The following is a 5,898-nucleotide window of genomic DNA, read 5'->3' as shown; positions in this document are numbered from 1 at the left end:
GAGAGAGAGAGAGAGAGAGAGAGAGAGAGAGAGAGAGAGAGAGAGAGAGAGAGAGAGAGAGAGAGAGAGAGAAAGCAACGGACAGCTGTATTGGGGTTAAGAAGGGCACACCTCCAAGGTCAGGAGGAGGCGCCTCCCTTCCCTTCCTTTCCCATCCCTTCCCTCCCATTCCTCTCCTTTCCTTACCTTTTTTTCCTTTCCTTTCCCTTCCCAACCCTTCCCTTCCCTACCCCTCTCTTCCATTCCTTTCCTTTCCCTACCCTTTTTTTCCCGATCCCTTCCCTTCCCATCCCTTTCCTTCCCTTCCCTTCCTTTCTCATCCCTTCCCTTCCATTCCGTTTCCTTTCCCTTCCTTCCTATATCATCCCATCTGTTCCCTTCCCTTCCCAACCTTATACCCTTGCCTTCCTAACCCTTCCCTACCTTTCCCTTCCCGACCCTTTTCTTCCCTTCCCTTTCCTTCCTCTCCCATCCCTGCCTTTCCTTTTCCTCCCCTTCTCATCACTCCCCTTCCCTACCCTTCCCATCCGTTCCCTACCCCTCACGTCCCTTCCCTTCCCTTCCCTTCTCAACCTATCCCAACTCATAAATACCTTCCCTTTCCATTGCTTCCCTTCCCTTTCCATCCCTTCCCTTCTCATCCCATTCCTTACTTCCTCTCCCATCCCATTCATTCCCTTCTCTTCCCAATCCTTCCTTTCTCAACCTTTCCCTACCATTCCCTTACTAACCCTTCATTTTCGTTTCATTCTCTTCCCTTCCTCTCTCTCTCTCTCTCTCGTCCCGACAGACCGTTACGCTCTAGCCAATGTCATGAACAGACACACACTTTTGTCTATTTTTAGCTCTCCCAAACCACCTCCCTCCCTCTCCCCCCCTCTAGTGTAGCCTATTTAATAAGTAGGGGAGAGCGGTGATAATTCGGACAGTGGGATGGTCCGGCCATAGCACTTATTGTAAAGTGTATGGGACTGAGTGCCGCGAGATTTTGTGTGAATGTGCAAAACTTTGTTGCCTTGGCCCACAAAGGGACAGCCACGCCCTCAGAGCTGTTATTTTCGATGCAAGTCCTATTTTATGTTTTTTTGCATCTCATATGTAATATTGTCAGGGTGTATCGTAAGCTCTCGCTTCAAAAACGTGCCAATTAGCGAGATGTAAATTATTTCGGTGACGCAGCGATGCCCGGCGAAGGTGTTGCCGTGTATCACCCGTGAAGCCTCGTGCTGGAAAAGGACGTGACCACACATTTGCTTTTTATAGAGTCGTGATGATTCGGACGGTTGATTTTTTCATGATTTTTATTAAATTTATATCAATTTAAACATTATAGGTGTTGCAACGATTATAAAAAGGTTAATTTGGTTGATTTATATTCAGATATTATGCTTGTGAAAAGAGAAGGAAGACATAATACCTAAATTTTTGAGATATTTCTTGTAGTTCTCCTTTTATTTTTTTCCCCTCTAAATATTGAGAGGATACTTTTGTCCTTATACAAATGTTTTGTAGAAGATATAATCTTGTTTATTAGCCAATCAAGCTTAAGTTATATTAATATTATGGCGAGTATTGTGAGTGTCCGTTCCACCCACCTCCCTGGCCGAGCCATCGCCGCGGGTGGGGATGGCTCGCACGATTTAGAGACTTGTCTCTCGTCGCCTACATCTGAAAACTGGAAATAGCTACGAGCGTCATATTAGCAGCCTAAAGAGCCAGATGATGGAGGAACATTTTGAGATCAACAAAATTACACTACTTCTTAAACTTCTTCTAAAAATATTTTTCTAAAAAGAGAAAGGGAGAGAAAGAAAGGAAGAAAAGGAAACATAATGGAGGAGATAAAAGAAGAGAAAAAGAGAGAAAGGAAGAAGAGAAAAGATACGAAGGGAAGAATTAAAGAGGAGAGAAAGGATAAGAAAGGAAGGAAGCGAAACATAAAGAGAGAAGGAGAGGAAAGAGAAACGGAAAAGACGGAGAGAAAAGAGAAAAACGATGCCATAATTAAGGTCTGATTATATTCCCTTTATATTTAAACTAACTTAATATTCCTTGATTCAACCTTAAAAGTCATAATAAAAGATAATTAAGAGAAAAAATACATATAAAAATGAACCGCTAGAACGAAGAGCGGGATAGGAACGGAGGAAAAGAAGAGAAAGGAAGGAAGAAGAAAGGCAGAAAGAAAGGAGGAGAAAGAGAAAAGAGAAAGAGAGAAAGGAAGAAAGAAGAGAAAAAAATAGAACCGCTAGAACGAAGAGAGAGATACGAACGGAGGAAAAGAAGAAAAGGGATGAAAAAAGAAAGAGCAAGGAAGATAAGGAGACAAAAGAGGAAGAGAAAAGGCAAAGAGAAAGAAAGAAAAGAGGAAGAGACAAAAGAAAAAGGAAAAAGGAAACCGCTAGAACGAAGAGAGATACGAACGGAGGATAAGAAGAAAAGGGATGAAAAAAGAAAGAGCAAGGAAGATAAGGAGACAAAAGAGGAAGAGAAAAGGCGAAGAGAAAGAAAGAAAAGATGAAGAGACAAGGGAAAAGAAAAAAAGGAGCCGCTAGAACGCGTCGACTCGGTTTGTTTACGTTTTGCCGCGGGGAGTTGCACGTGTGGGCGGCGTTCAAAAAGATCTACGTTTATTTCACGTTCCTGACCTCGCCCGCCTATAAAAGTAAGTAGGCCTATGGGAGAGACCTTGGGGCATCGGTAAGCTTATAGTAGGGCGGTCTAGTGGAGCAGTAGGCCTATAAATATGGGTGCTAGGTGAGTGTAAGGTAAGATTTTCTACGTTACTCTTCCTTCCTCCTCCTCCTCCTCCTCTTCCTCTCTCTTCCCTCTTCCTGCAGACCTTAAATTTGAGTGTAAGGTCAAGTTTAGGGCTTATGCTATAGCTGCTACTACTACTATAGGTGCGCGTCGCCTCAGAGCTCATCTTTGTCACATCCTGCGTTGTAACAGGGCGGGCGTGACATCGGAGTTACCACAGTGTGCCTTCCCCAGGTCCTCGTTGCTCCAGGGCGTAGCTCCGTTACCCTGGGGGGCCTATGGGGGTGCGGGGTACAGGCACCCATCGCTCCGGGACACCTTGCCTCAGTGCTCATCTCTGTCAAATTAAAGACTCAAGAGGTAAGCTTGTGACAGGTGAAGTTTGGGGTCTAGAGCATAGCTACTCATTGCCTTGGTGCTCATCTCTGTCACATTGGGTTACCACAGTGTGTTCCTTACCCAGGGGTCCTGAGGTACACCTATGGAAGGATGAACAGCTCAATACTAAGTTACATGAAGAGAGAAGGAAGGAAGTGAAAAAAAGGTTTAATATATAAACAGATGATTGAAATAGCATTCAATTAATAAGACTGACTCTGCAAAATATTTAGGAAAGCGTGCACAGCCACCTCTGGCCAAGTTAATGCTTACAACATGGATTATTTTTAGTGCCTGAATGCAGTGCATTAACAAGGGACTTCCTAGAAATAGAAGGGGGTTGAGAGGGAGCAAAGTCCCCCTGTTCGCTAGGTTACGTAAAGTAAGGCTTGGTTAGTTTAAATATACTGGGCAGGCAGCGAGGGGTGGCGGGAATACACAGTGCAGGGCGGGGGTGGCCCACTATGCACGCCGGTGTTGTGAAAAATGCCTCCTGTAGAAATGAGTGGCCCTGGTGTCCACCATGCATGGGGCAATACACAGCAGGAAAACATTAATATGCCTGGTTTTGTTCTGGTTTGTCCACTTTTTTCCTCAATAAGCTTGGGTGTGATTCTAGAGATTTTGGATAAGTAAGTCGCTGGCGTCCAACGCTCACTGGGGGAACACACACAGCGGCAAAAACATTAATTTGCCTGGTTTTGTTCTGGTTTGTCCACTTGTGATCTTGGTGAGTGCTGAGTATAATCAGTAAGCAAATTGAACCTCTCTGTCAGCTATGTTGAGGCAGTGGGAGGTGACGGGTGTACAACAGGGATTGAAAAGTCAATCAAATAGTGATATCTGGAAATGAATACTCTCTCCATAATAAACAGCATCATATTTTGTCCAGATATAAGCAGCCAGCATCTCAAAATTAGTAGGTGACCCTCTCGTGAATAATCCCACCTGAGGTTTTGTGCCCCGGGAGGCCTGGAATGCCTGTAAATATGAGTTGATGGTGGCAGGAATGCATACTCCTGAAGTCTGTACGGGTGTGTTCCGCCTACTCTTGAACAGGGCAGGATAGATTAGTTTTTTTTTTTTTTTTTTTTTACATATCCGCCTGTAACTCCGGTAGGCTTTCTTCAGGGGCCTGGATGGTGGTCGGCCCAAGGCTGTCATGGTGCAGGCAATTTTTATAGTGGCGCCAGTTATGCTTGGCTCATGCTGCCCCCTTGAACTCATTCTTGATTCACTGGGCAGTTTCTTCTTGAGTCTGGATTGATAGGTGGCCTTCTGGACAGCATGTGGGTAGTCTGTGGCCACTTGGCGGTTAGGCTATGTAAGGTTAGGTAGGAAGTATTACAGGTAATGTTGAGCGGGAATCACAATGAAAGTATTTTCCAGAATGGCCCGTGGTTAGTTTTCAAGTTACAGCCGAGCGTCTTCACTCAGGAACCACATACCTGCAGAGACTTCAGGAATATGCGGCCCGGCGGTGTGTTTAGGCAGGAAGGCAAGGCAGACAGACTGGTTACATTGATAGCACTGTGTCTCCTGATGCAGGCAATGCTATTTTGTTCCTGGTGGCTCCCCTGTCTCTCTGTTGGCACCTTTTGTTCTTACTTACACTAAATATAAAGTAATAAAGAAGAAAGAAAAGAAAATGTGGTAAATGTATAGTTTAGTTCTGCTGCCTCAAAATATCACCATGATGTGAGAAGGCACACAAAACTAACTTAATAAAGTAATGGTAAATAAATGACAGTAATAATTGATAAATAAATAATTGCTAATGAGTTAAATCTTAGTTATGTCATAAGTGCCATGCCAATTATTATTATCATTATTATTATTATTACTATCATCATTATCATTATTATTATTATTATTATTATTATTATTATTATTATTATTATTATTATTATTATTATTATTGTTATCATTATTATTATCATTATTGAAGGAAAGAATATAAGGTTCTAGTCTTTGGTAATTGTTGCTACTACTCCTACTACTACTACTGTTACTAACTAACCTAAAGTAACCTTGATAGTTTTGTTTTCTCCCTTGAAACAGTGATTGCCCCAAAATAATCATAAAGAAAAAAAGGAAAAAGAAAAGTCAGTCCAGGTATATAAATGTGTAGCATTGTTCAGCCACCTCAGAAAGCCACAACAAAACTAACCTAACCTAACCTGGATAGTTTCGTTCTCTCTCTCCTGAAACTCTGAGAAGTTGTGCGTCAGTAAAACAGCCTTGCAAGCCTCCCTGCCTCATGTAACTGCCATGATGGGAAGGTTCACAAAACTAACGTAACCTTACCTGGATACATTTTCTCTCTCTGTCTCTTTAAACTCAGAATTTTGGCATCAGTAACACAGCTTTCCTGCCTCATGTAACTCATAACACCACCATGGTGGGAAGGTTCACAAAACTAACGTAACCCAACCTGGATACTTTTTCTCTTTCTCTTTAAACTCAGAATCTTGGCATCAGTAACACAGCTTTCCGGCCTCCTGTAACTCATAACACAGACATGGTGGGAAGGTTCACAAAACTAATGTTACCTAACCTGGTTAAGTTTTGTTTTCCTTCTCTGAAAATAAACAATTGAAATACCTAAACAGAAATAAAGAAAGATGGCAGTGTGACCCTTCTGGAGTACCATGAACCTAGAGGAAAGTATTATCATTATAACTCTGTGCCCTGTGTCCCCAGCTGTGTGAAGAAGCTGAGCAGCGTCTCCCTGGCCTGGGCGTGGAGTGAGCTGGTCCC

General features: G+C 43.0%; 1 long non-coding RNA gene across 2 annotated transcripts; it reads left to right on the top strand.

Moving 5' to 3' along the window:
• The first annotated feature begins 1,998 nt into the window (after positions 1-1,998).
• On the top strand, positions 1,999-5,898 carry LOC126993322 (uncharacterized). Of its 2 annotated transcripts, none has more exons than XR_007747621.1 (3): positions 1,999-2,665; positions 2,953-3,120; positions 5,842-5,898. It is a non-coding gene; the product is annotated as an uncharacterized LOC126993322 (long non-coding RNA). The 2 variants fall into 2 exon arrangements; XR_007747620.1 differs by having other exon boundaries at positions 2,001-2,665; positions 2,995-3,120.

This window comes from Eriocheir sinensis, unplaced genomic scaffold (assembly GCF_024679095.1).
Source record: "Eriocheir sinensis breed Jianghai 21 unplaced genomic scaffold, ASM2467909v1 Scaffold6, whole genome shotgun sequence".
Lineage (NCBI taxonomy): Eukaryota > Metazoa > Arthropoda > Malacostraca > Decapoda > Varunidae > Eriocheir > Eriocheir sinensis.
The sequence above is the reverse complement of the archived record's forward strand: the minus strand, read 5'-3'. Positions and strand labels throughout refer to the sequence as shown.